Source organism: Salmo trutta, unplaced genomic scaffold (genome assembly GCF_901001165.1).
Source record: "Salmo trutta unplaced genomic scaffold, fSalTru1.1, whole genome shotgun sequence".
Lineage (NCBI taxonomy): Eukaryota > Metazoa > Chordata > Actinopteri > Salmoniformes > Salmonidae > Salmo > Salmo trutta.
The window spans coordinates 250,364-263,417 of NW_021823488.1; the positions used below are offsets into that span (position 1 = coordinate 250,364).

The 13,054-nt window shown below is 46.0% G+C and overlaps 1 long non-coding RNA gene across 1 annotated transcript; it reads left to right on the top strand.

Annotated features, from left to right (window-relative positions):
• Window positions 1–2,018: 2,018 nt before the first annotated feature.
• LOC115191146 (uncharacterized) lies at window positions 2,019–4,284 on the top strand. Its single transcript, XR_003877541.1, has 2 exons — window positions 2,019–2,060; window positions 4,033–4,284. It is a non-coding gene; the product is annotated as an uncharacterized LOC115191146 (long non-coding RNA).
• The last annotated feature ends 8,770 nt before the right edge of the window (window positions 4,285–13,054 follow it).

Sequence of the window (13,054 nt, forward strand, 5' to 3'; positions counted from 1 at the left end):
ACACACACTGGATACACACACACACACACACACACTGGATACACACACACACACACTGGATACACACACACTGGATACACACACTGGATACACACTCACAAACACACTGGACACACACAAACACACACTCACTGGACACACACACACTCACTGGACACACACACACTCACTGGACACACACACACTCACTGGACACACACACTCACTGGACACACACACACACGCTTGACACACACACACACACACACGCTTGACACACACACACACACACACGCTTGACACACACACGCTGGATACACACACACTGGATACACACACACACTGGATACACACACACATAAACACTGAAACACACACAATTGACAAACACACACTGGACACTCACACGTGTTAAATCAGTTTCTGGACCACAGGTTCTAGAACAGCTTCTATCCCAGTTCTATCTGCCTGTTAAATCAGTTTCTGGACCACAGGTTCTAGAACAGCTTCTATCCCAGTTCTATCTGCCTGTTAAATCAGTTTCTGGACCACAGGTTCTAGAACAGCTTCTATCCCAGTTCTATCTGCCTGTTAAATCAGTTTCTGGACCACAGGTTCTAGAACAGCTTCTATCCCAGTTCTATCTGCCTGTTAAATCAGTTTCTGGACCACAGGTTCTATCCCAGTTCTATCTGCCTGTTAAATCAGTTTCTGGACCACAGGTTCTAGAACAGCTTCTATCCCAGTTCTATCTGCCTGTTAAATCAGTTTCTGGATCACAGGTTCTAGAACAGCTTCTATCCCAGTTCTATCTGCCTGTTAAATCAGTTTCTGGACCACAGGTTCTAGAACAGCTTCTATCCCAGTTCTATCTGCCTGTTAAATCAGTTTCTGGATCACAGGTTCTAGAACAGCTTCTATCCCAGTTCTATCTGCCTGTTAAATCAGTTTCTGGACCACAGGTTCTAGAACAGCTTCTATCCCAGTTCTATCTGCCTGTTAAATCAGTTTCTGGACCAAAGGTTCTAGAACATCTTCTATCCCAGTTCTATCTGCCTGTTAAATCATCAACCTAAACTGTTGTCATCAGACTATTACAAAATTACTGAACCTTTTGGTTCCTCTTCTGATCTTTTACCACTTTGCATTTTTATGATATATTTTACTGTTTGTGTTTGTACCACAGGAGGTTGGTGGGACCTTATTTAGGGAGGACAGGCTTGTAATGGCTGGAGTGGAATAAGTGGAATGGTATTAAACACATGGTTTCCATGTGTTCCATTTCATTCACTCTGTTCCAGACATTATTATGAGCCGTCCTCCCCTCAGCAGCCTCCTCTGGTATGTACTGTCCTGTATGTGAGAGAGATCCAACAAGGAATTACAATGTATGTATTACTTTTAATACCTGCAAATGGCAAATAAACTACTGGAACTCCTTATGAATGTCTGCAGCCGACAAGAGGTGAAAATATTACCGGAATATTCTGCAAAATGTTGATGAAGACGTCACTCAATCCACCCAGGCTACATAAATCAATCCATAAATGTATAATTATTATGTAATTTACACAAAACATTAAGGACACCTTTCTTTCCATGACAAACTGACCAGGCGTAACTGAATATTACGAAGGTATCCTTAATATTTTGTCCACTCAGTGGCTCTAACCCTTTACGTAACAGACAATCCTCTTTTCCAGGAAACCTTCTTTAAATTTCCCCAAACGCTTTCACACTGCTGCTCTCTCACTGCTGCTCCAGGGCCTCTTGGGTTGAGGAGTCATTCTCTTCTAACCTGATCACAGCTGCTCCAGGGCCTCTTGGGTTGAGGAGTCATTCTCTTCTAACCTGATCACAGCTGCTCCAGGGCCTCTCGGGTTGAGGAGTCATTCTCTTCTAATCTAATCGCAAACAAAGACAAGATTCAAACAAATAAACATGATGGTCCAACATAATAGGGGGGGGGGGGTATAGGGAAGGTAGGGGAGAGGAGGGGGTATAGGGAAGGTAGGGGAGAGGGTGGGGTATAGGGAAGGTAGGGGAGAGGAGGGGGGTATAGGGAAGGTAGGGGAGAGGAGGTGGGTATAGGGAAGATAGGGGAGAGGAGGGGGTTATAGGGAAGATAAGGGAGAGGAGGGGGTTATAGGGAAGGTAGGGGAGAGGAGGGGGTTATAGGGAAGGTAGGGGAGAGGAGGGGGGTATAGGGAAGGTAGGGGAGAGGAGGGGGGACTGCCTCCATGTCAGGTAAGCAGCCTCCAAGTCTACCCTCACCAACTTACCAGACTGAGTGAGTTCTGAACATCCCTCTCTGTCCTCTGATGCTGCGTCCAAGTCTTCTTGGGTCTTTCGGGTGTCTCTGTCTTGACTCTTCAGTCAGTTTTTTCAGTTCTTTTCAAGGGCTTGCCTGAAAAACACAAAAAGATTGCACATGCACAAGAGTAACAACAAATCCACATGTTAGCAAGCAATGACATTACGGCATTCCCCTTGCTTTATGAAAGTAGACACAGTCTATTGAAAGTAGCCTATCGTCGCGAACTTACCAACTGAGTGAGATATCTGATCCAGAGACTTGTCTTTGTGTGCATGTTGTCCCATTTCTATTGACTTGTCTTTGTAATGCATGTAGTCCCATTTCTATTGACTTGTCTTTGTAATGCATGTAGTCCCATTTCTATTGACTTGTCTTTGTGTGCATGTAGTCCCATTTCTATTGACTTGTCTTTGTAATGCATGTAGTCCCATTTCTGTTGCTATCAGCAATTTGATAACTTTGTCAAGCTGCATGGTATTCTCCAGATAGCCTATAATATTCACAGTGGGATGCAAATATCATGACCCATGAACTTAGCGACATGTCTTGTAAATGTATCATCTGGCAGAGCGTCGTCTGCTTTGTAAGTTTATTTGACCTGAGGCGCTCAGGATATTACGCTCCGCAGACAGAGGCAAAGTGCTGTAGACAGTCAGAACCCCTGATGGGTGTATTGGACCACAGTGCTGTAGACAGACAGAACCCCTGATGGGTGTATTGGACCACAGTGCTGTAGACATAACCCCTGATGGGTGTATTGGACCACAGTGCTGTAGACAGAACCCCTGATGGGTGTGATGGAACACAGTGCTGTAGACAGAACCCCTGATGGGTGTGATGGAACACAGTGCTGTAGTCAGAACCCCTGATGGGTGTATTGGACCACAGTGCTGTAGACAGAACCCCTGATGGGTGTATTGGACCACAGTGCTGTAGACAGTCAGAACCCCTGATGGGTGTATTGGACCACAGTGCTGTAGTCAGAACCCCTGATGGGTGTATTGGACCACAGTGCTGTAGACAGAACCCCTGATGGGTGTATTGGACCACAGTGCTGTAGACAGAACCCCTGATGGGTGTATTGGACCACAGTGCTGTAGACAGAACCCCTGATGGGTGTATTGGACCACAGTGCTGTAGACAGTCAGATCCCCTGATGGGTGTGTTGGACCACAGTGCTGTAGTCAGAACCCCTGATGGGTGTGTTGGACCACAATGCGGTAGACAGTCAGAACCCCTGATGGGTGTATTGGACCACAGTGCTGTAGACAGAACCCCTGATGGGTGTGTTGGACCACAGTGCTGTAGACAGTCAGAACCCCTAATGGGTGTGTTGGACCACAGTGCTGTAGTCAGAACCCCTGATGGGTGTATTGGACCACAGTGCTGTAGACAGTCAGAACCCCTGATGGGTGTGTTGGACCACAGTGCTGTAGTCAGAACCCCTGATGGGTGTGTTGGACCACAGTGCTGTAGACAGTCAGAACCCCTGATGGGTGTATTGGACCACAGTGTTGTAGACAGAACCCCTGATGGGTGTGATGGACCACAGTGCTGTAGACAGAACCCCTGATGGGTGTATTGGACCACAGTGCTGTACACAGTCAGAACCCCTGATGGGTGTGTTGGACCACAGTGCTGTAGTCAGAACCCCTGATGGGTCACAAACAAAGACAAGATTCAAACAAATAAACATGATGTTCCAACATAATTGGGGGGGGGTATAGGGAAGGTAGGGGGGACTTCCTCCATGTCAGGTAAGCAGCCTCCAAGTCTACCCTCACCAACTGACCAGACTGAGTGAGTTCTGAACATCCCTCTCTGTCCTCTGATGCTGCGTCCAAGTCTTCTTGGGTCTTTCTGGTTTCTCTGTCTTGACTCTTTAGTGTTTTTTTTTCAGTTCTTTCTCAGGCTGCCTGAAAAACACATAAAGATGGCACATACATAAGAGTTATAAACTATCAAAATAAAGAGAATCCCACACTCCATATATAAACTCCCAGTAATTTATTGGGTATTTACCAATGTTTCCGCATCACTGTGCCTTCTTCAGGGTGATGTCATCAATACTTGAACCAGGTTATGTAGACAAACAGTGCAATTAGTGCAACCAAAAATAATAGAGAGGGGTCCTCCCTCTCCATGTAATCTGATTCATTATGATCTAGGATCAGGTCCCCCCTCTCCATGTAATCTGATTCATTATGATCTAAGATCAGGTCCCCCCTCTCCATGTAATCTGATTCATTATAATATAGGATCAGGTCCCCCCTCTCCATGTAATCTGATTCATTATGATCTAGGATCAGGTCCTCCCTCTCCATGTAATCTGATTCATTATGATCTAGGATCAGGTCCCCCCTCTCCATGTAATCTGATTCATTATGATATAGGATCAGGTCCTCCCTCTCCATGTAATCTGATTCATTATAATCTAGGATCAATTCCCCCTGTCCATGTAATCTGATTCATTATGATCTAGGATCAGGTCCCCCCTCTCCATGTAATCTGATTCATTTTGATCTAGGATCAGGTCCCCCCTCTCCATGTAATCTGATTCATTATGATCTAGGATCAGGTCCCTCCTCTCCATGGAATCTGATTCATTATGATCTAGGATCACGTCCCCCTCTCCATGTAATCTGATTAATTTTGATATAGGATCAGGTCCTCCTCTCCATGTAATCTGATTTATTATGATCTAGGATTAGGTCCCCACCTCCATGTAATTCTGATTCATTATGATCTAGGATCAGGTCCCCCCTCTCCATGAAATCTGATTCATTCTGATCTAGGATCAGGTCCCCCTCTCCATGTAATCTGATTCATTATGATCTAGGATCAGGTCCCCCCCTCTCCATGTAATCTGATTCATTATGATCTAGGATCAGGTCCCCCCTCTCCATGTAATCTGATTCATTATGATCTAGGATCAGGTCCCCCCTCTCCATGTAATCTGATTCATTATGATATAGGATCAGGTCCCCCCTCTCCATGTAATCTGATTCATTATAATCTAGGATCAAATCCCCCCTCTCCATGTAATCTGATTCATTATGATATAGGATCAGGTCCCCTCCTCTCCATAGACGTGTAATAATGTGTTTGTGTTTGTGATTGGCTCTACATACAGTAATGAGAGAAAATTGACAGGGGTTTCCTCACTGTGCTTGGAGAGGAAACTTTCAATGTGCCAGTGGATGAGTGGGCCACATGAGACGTGGCTTCCAGTTCATGTGAGGAGGTAGTTGACAAAGGTAGTGGAGTGGTCATCACTTGTTAAAGCATGGAACAGGAGGGGACTCAGCTGGATTCTGTGTTTCAGCCTGAGGCTGCCTCGTCAGCGTTCAGGTTTTTCCCGGGTTCTGAGAGCCTATTGGAGCCCTAGGAATTGTCACGTTACAGCTAAGATCCTGACTCTCCAATAAACAGAAGCAAGAACAACAACACCTTGTCAGACAGGGTACCTCCTGCATGAAACCTTCTCAGGTTTTTAGCCTGCCATAAGAGTTCTATTGTACTCACAGTCACCATTCAAACAGTTTTAGAAACTTTAGGGTGTTTTCTATCCAAACCTGAACAATAATATGCATATTCTAGCTTCTGAGTTGGTGTAGGAGGCAGTTAAAAATTGGCACATATTTTTTCCAAAATTCTCAATACTGCCCCCTAGCCCCAACAAGTTAACCATGTGTTCTGTTAGTATATCTTCAACTTCTATGTCTACCTGTTCTGGCCTCCCTAACTCTGGCATTCTATATGGTTTACCTGATCAGCTAAAATGTAATCCATTATTTAAAGAGAGAGATCCTAGTAAACCAACTACCCTAATCGTGTCGACCGCTTCTTCCCATTTAACCTCTTATGGCTAGGGGGCAGTATTTTCACGGCTGGATAAAAAACGTACCCGATTTAATCTGATTATTAGTCCTGCCCAGAAACTAGAATATGCATATAATTATTAGCTTTGGAGAGAAAACACTCCAAAGTTTCTAAAACTGTTTGAATGGTGTCTGTGAGTATAACAGAACTCCTATGGCAGGCAAAAACCTGAGATGGTTCTGTTCAGGAAGTACCCTCTCTGACCATTTATTTTCTTTCTTTGACATCTCTTCCAAAAACTAAGGATCTCTGCTGTTACGTGACAATACCCACGTCTCCAATGGGGTCTCAGAGCCCGGGAAAAACAGGAATGACGTAATTCAAAGCCCTGGCTGAAACAAAGGAGAGCAAAAGCTAAGTGGTCTATCAGTGGAGTAAGCCTTACGCTCGCGACCCGCCCAGCCCCCGGCTTTCGGTTTTTCCCTCAGTTTACAGGCATGCACCTTCCCGGTCGGAATATTATCGTTTTTCTACGAGATAAATTGCATAAAAATTGGTTTTAAACAGCGGTTGACATGCTTCGAAGTACGGTAATGGAATATTTAGAAATTTTTTGTCACATTCTGCGTCATGCTCGTGACCGAGATTTAGCGTTGGGATAGTGTCTAGAACGCACGAACAAAACGTCGTTGATGGAACATAACGATGGATTATTTGGGACCAAACCTACATTTGTTATTGAAGTAGAAGTCCTGGGACTGCATTCTGACGAAGAACAGGAAAGGTAAGAACATTTTTCTTATAGGAAATGTGATTTTGGTGAAGGCTAAACTGTGTGGGTGTCTAAATAGCTAGCCCTGTGATGCCGGGCTATGTACTTAGATTATTGCAAAATGTGCTTCATCCGAAAAGCTATTTTAAAATCGGACATATCGAGTGCATAGAGGAGTTCTGTATCTATAATTCTTAAAATAATTGTTATGCTTTTTGTGAACGTTTATCGTGAGTAATTTAGTAAAATCACCGGAAGTGTTCGGTGGGAATGCTAGTTCTGAACGTCACATGCTAATGTAAAAAGCTGGTTTTTGATATAAATATGAACTTGATTGAACAGACATGCATGTATTGTATAACATAATGTCCTAGGTGTGTCATCTGATGAAGATCATAAAAGCTTAGTGCTGCATTTAGCTGTGGTTTGGGTTTATGTGACATTATATGCTAGCTTGAAAAATGGGTGTCTGATTATTTCTGGCTGGGTACTCTGCTGACATAATCTAATGTTTTGCTTTCACTGTAAAGCCTTTTTGAAATCGGACAGTGTGGTTAGATAAAGGAGAGTCTTGTCTTTAAATTGCTGTAAAATAGTCATATGTTTGAAAAGTGGAAGTTTTCGGATTTTAGAGGAGTTTGTATTTCGCGCCCCGCCCATCATTGGATATTGGAGCAGACGTTCCGCTAGCGGAACGTGTAGATGTAAGAGTTAATATGCTTATCTATTATAAAAAATGTTTTTTTAAGTAGTTCGTTATCCAATAGGCCACAAAGTGTTTCCGAACCTGCTCTACTATCCCCTGTTGACACATGGCTCTGCCCATGTGTCAATCTTGCCGCATCTCTAAACAATGACTTAGGTAGTATTGGTAACTTATCATGATACCAAATACCGTCCTTATATAAATTGCTCCTAACTTCTCCCATTTCGAAATCCCTTTCACTGGAGCTCTAGACTGACAATATTAATATAGCTTTGTCTATGTTTACTTCCTCTTTTAAGAACTGCTGTGTCGACGGCTGCTGTTTAACCCTCCCGTTGTCCTCCCATTCTGCCTACTCCCCGTGTCCCCGGCGGGTCACCCTGTCCCATCTCGGCTAAAGGCCCAGAGGGCACAAGTGGGACAGTAGGCGTGCGAACAGCCTTTGCAGATGTATTTCTTACACCTGCAGCACGCCGTGTGTGTCTTGGCGTCCTTCTTGGGTGGGCAGAGCTGACACCTCTTACTCGCCACTAGCGGGGCGGTGGCCGGGCCAGCGGCGTCCGGGCCAGCGGCGTGCTCCCGGGCTCGTGGAGGAGCCGTGTCACGGTCGGCACTCTGCAGGACTTTGACAAGCGCGGACGCGGCTTCGGTGCGGGGGAGACGCTGCCTTCTTTGTATCAAGGGCTTGACAAGCGCCTTTCCCAGCTGCTCCAGGAACACCCTCCTCTTGTTCCACTTCTGAGGCATCCAGTCGGGCTTGATCTCTCGCCATATGACAAAGGCGTTGTAGGAGGACACGTCGAGGATGTTGTGGAAGATGAACAGGGGCCAGCGGGCAGTCATCCATCTGCAGCTGTAGGTGCCGACCACCTTGTCTAGGTTGTCCACGCTGCCCTTGTTGCGGTTGTAGTCTAGGATGAGGGCCGGCTTCCGGTCGCGGCGATCGCTAACATCGGCCTCCGTTTGCAGCGTGCTCAGGAGTAGCACGTTCTTATTTCTCTTTGCCAGGTAGGACACCAGAGTGGCGGTGGGCTTGAAGGCGAACCTGGAGGACGAGACCTGTCTGCTCTTTGACTGGAGCAGCGCGGGAGGGAGCTCGGGCTTGTTCTTTCGCACCGTGCCGACCATGGTGAGGTTCCTCTCGAGGAGCTGCTGGCCGAGTTCGTAGGAGGTAAAGAAATTGTCGCAGGTGAAGTTGTGACCACCAGGCAGCCCCTGCGTGAGATCGAGGACGACGCGCGCGCCCTGGTTCTTCTCGGGGGCTCCGCCGGCCGCCTTACCGGTGTAGACTTGCATCTTCCAAGCGTAGCTGGACTTGGCGTCGCAGGCCACCCACGACTTGATGCCGTATTTGGCCGGCTTGCTGGGGATGTACTGTCGGAAAGGACAGCGCACTTTTCGGAGAGGAAGGAGATTAGCGGCGGCGGCGGCGGCGTCGACGACACTGCTACTGCTGCTGCTGCTGACGCTGACGCTACCTCTCTATACTATCGCTGGCTCATCAAGCAGCGTCATGCTGCTGATGCTACTGTTACTGCTGCTGCTGATGCTGATGCTACTGCTGCTGCTGCTGATGATGATGTTGATGATGATGATGAGGATGATGATGATGATGATGCTGCTGACGCTACCTCTCTATACTACCGCTGGCTCATCATTGCGGGCGCACGGCATTTATGTTACACGCCGACGCTACCTCTCTATAGTACACGTACGTACGTACGTACGTACATACAGATACGCACCGATACGCACAGATATGCACAGATACGCGCAGATGGTACCCCGGGTTGTAGAGGGCCGGCAGCCGCTCCTCCCACAGGTCCCAGACCTCTCTTATGGCCGCCAGTCTGTCGGCGACGAGTCTCGCAGCCTTGAGTACTTGTGAAAGACCTTGAGCGGCATGGTGGCTCGGAACACGGTCCTGCCGCTCTCCACGTCCCACAGGCTGGCCGCGGCCTCGCCCCGGAACCTGTAGACGACCGATAAGATTAGCAGCCCTAAGTAAGCGCGCAGGTCGACTGAGTCCATGAGTCGCCAGCCGTCGCCGTATTTTCTCACCCCCTGTAGATTTGTCATGTCCACAATGATCCTTTCTATCGCCGGCGTGACAAACAGCTGGAAGGTGGACTCGATGTCGAGCGCGCGACGCGGCGTAGGCCGTAGGGCCAGGCGTCACCGCGGGGCCGGGGTGGCGGACGGAGCGGGGCAGGTCCGGGCCGCAATAGGCCGCGGAGGACCATTTTGATTTTGCCGTTTTTTGACAGCAACGACTCCCTTCGGGCTTGGCCGGCCGCCGCTGCCACCGCCGTGTCCTCTGGCTCTGGCTCTCTGTCTCGCTCTCGGGCAGCGGCCGTGTCTCCCTCTCGCTCTCCCTTTCGCTCTTCCTCCTCCTCCTCCTCCTCCGAAGAAGAGGAGCACGACCGCAAGGCCGAGTTGTCCGCGTCACGTTCGGGGTCGTATTCCTCGCCGTCTTCGTCTTCCGAAACGTCCTCCTCTTCGGAATCGCAAAAGTCTTCTTCGTCTTCTCGGTCGACACTGGAGGCTATCTGTTCCAGGAACTGAGCCGCGCTGAAACCGGGACCGCGAGGCGTCGGCGGCGGCCTCACGCTCGGCGGGGTCGTATTCCTCGCCGTCGTCCTCGTCGTCTTCTTCTTCTTCTTCTTCTTCTTCTTCTTCCTGACAATATTAGTAGCCTCTCTACGGCCGGCCGACTGCACACTGACGCACCGCGCCCGGCCCGGGGGGTCGCTCTGACCCGACCAACGGCCTGGGGGGTTATAAAATACGCATTGCTAATGCCTCGCCCAGCCCGGGGGGTCGCTCTGACCAGGCCAACGGCAGGGGGGTTTATAACATACGCATTGCTAACGCTTCCCCCGGGGTCTCTCTGACCCAGCCTGGACGAAGGGGGAACAGCTGGACGAAGGGGGAACGGACAACTAAACGCCGCTATTTGGATATAACTATGGATTATTTGGAACCAAAACAACATTGGGTGATGAAGTAGAAGTCCTGGGAGTGCATTCTGACGAAGAACAGCAAAGGTAATCCAATTTTTCTTATAGTAAATCTGAGTTTGGTGAGTGCCAAACTTGGTGGGTGTCAAAATAGCTAGCCATGATGGCCAGGTTATCTACTCAGAATATTGCAAAATGTGCTTTCACCGAAAAGCTATTTTAAAATCGGACACCGCGATTGCATAGAGGAGTTCGGTATCTATAATTCTTAAAATAATTGTCATGTTTTTTGTGAACATTTATCATGAGTAATTTAGTAAATTCACCGGAAGTGTTCGGTGGGAATGCTAGTTCTGAACGTCACATGCTAATGTAAAAAGCTTTTTTTTTATATAAATATGAACTTGATTGAACAAAACATGCATGTATTGTATAACATAATGTCCTAGGAGTGTCATCTGATAAAGATCATCAAAGGTTAGTGCTGCATGTAGCTGTGGTTTTGTTTTTTGTGACATTATATGCTAGCTTCAAAAATAGGTGTCTGATTATTTCTGGCTGGGTACTGTCCTGACATAATCTAATGTTTTGCTTTCGTTGTGAAGCCTTTTTGAAATCGGACAATGTGGTTAGATAAAGGAGAGTCTTGTCTTTAAAATGGTGTAAAATAGTCATATGTTTGAAAAATTGAAGTTTTGGGATTTTTGAAGAGTTTGTAATTCAACGAGATTCAAGACGAGACCATCTTCAATGTTTAGGAAGATTGTTTCTCTAAATGAAGGTCATAGCAAAAATCCTAATCCGAAGAGTTATGACTGGACATAGGCTTAGAACAGTCATTGATAAGTATGTAATGAAAATACATGTATTCGTTTTCTTTGACCTAGTTTGATTTTGTGTGACATTTCTGAATCCAATTAAAATAGATGTGTTATAGTGTATGTGAAATATTTAGCCAATAGGGTGGATTGTAATGGAAATAATATGATTAAAGGTTTGACTAAATGATTTCACCCTGAAAAGGTATAAATGAGTGATTATAAGATGAATGTACTAATGTGTGTGTGTCGGAAAAGTTGAAGCTTAATGATTTAGCAATGTAAGCAACTAGACAGCAGACAACTTGTGACCACTGTGAAACTGATAACAGGAAGAAGGTCTCCCCACCCAGGGAGGGGAGAAACCTTTAGGTTTGCAGTAGATTATGTAACATGGGGCAGGATATGATAAGCAATGTATGAGATGGAGAAGACTTGTAAATAAGCATTGACAGTGTTAAAGAAGAGGAGGGGCATTTGTAAGGCGTATGACATATGGTATGACCAAATGTCAGGTATAAAAGGCTGTGTACATTGTATGATATTCAGAGCTCTCGTAAATAAACATTCTGACCAATTGTAGGCTGGCTCTCTGTCTGCTTCATTCAACCAGAATCTTACACCCTCTGGGGGGCAGACTGAATAGTTTAATTGAAGTTCTGTTTATGAACATTGGGAACAGAATTCCCATGACAGAAGGTAGAAACTAGGGCCTGTAGGACCTGCCTTGTTGATAGTGTTGTTAACCTGTTGGGGCTAGGGGGTAGTATTTTCACGGCTGGATAAAAAAATGTACCCGATTTAATCTGGTTACTAATCCTACCCAGTAACTAGAATATGCATATACTTATTATATATGGATAGAAAACACCCTAAAGTTTCAAAAACTGTTTGAATGGTGTCTGTGAGTATAACAGAACTCATTTGGCAGGCAAAACCCTGAGACAGATTCTGACAGGAAGTGGATACCTGATGTGTTGAATTGCCTTTAAGCCTATGCCATTGAAACACACAGGGGCTGATTAATGTTTTGGCGCTTCCTATTGCTTCCACTAGATGTCACCAGCCTTTACAAAGTGTTTTGAGTCTTCTACTGTGAGATCTGACCGAACAAGAGCCATGGAACGGTGATGGCCCATTAGACAACTGGCGCGCGAGTTTATGTTGGGTACTCTCGTTCCAATACGTTTTAAAAGAGAACGCAATCGTCCGCCTTGAATTTTATTCATGTTCTGGTTAAAAAAGGCACTAATGATTTATGCTATACAACGTTTGACATGTTTGAACGAACGTAAATATATTTTTTCCCCTCGTTCATGAAGTGAAGTCCGGCTGGCTTAGATCATGTGCTAACAACACGGAGCTTTTTGGACATAAATGATGAGCTTTTTTGAACAAAACTACATTCGTTATGGACCTGGGATTCCTGGAAGTGACATCTGATGAAGAGAATCAAAGGTAATGGATTATTTACATAGTATTTTCGATTTTAGATCTCTCCAACATGGCGGTTAGTCTGTATCGCAAAGCGTATTTTTCTGGGCGCAGTGCTCAGATTATTGCAAAGTGTGATTTCCCAGTAAGGTTATTTTTAAATCTGGCAAGTCGATTGCGTTCAAGAGATGTAAATCTATAATTCTTTGAATGACAATATAATATTTTACCAATGTTTTCTAATAT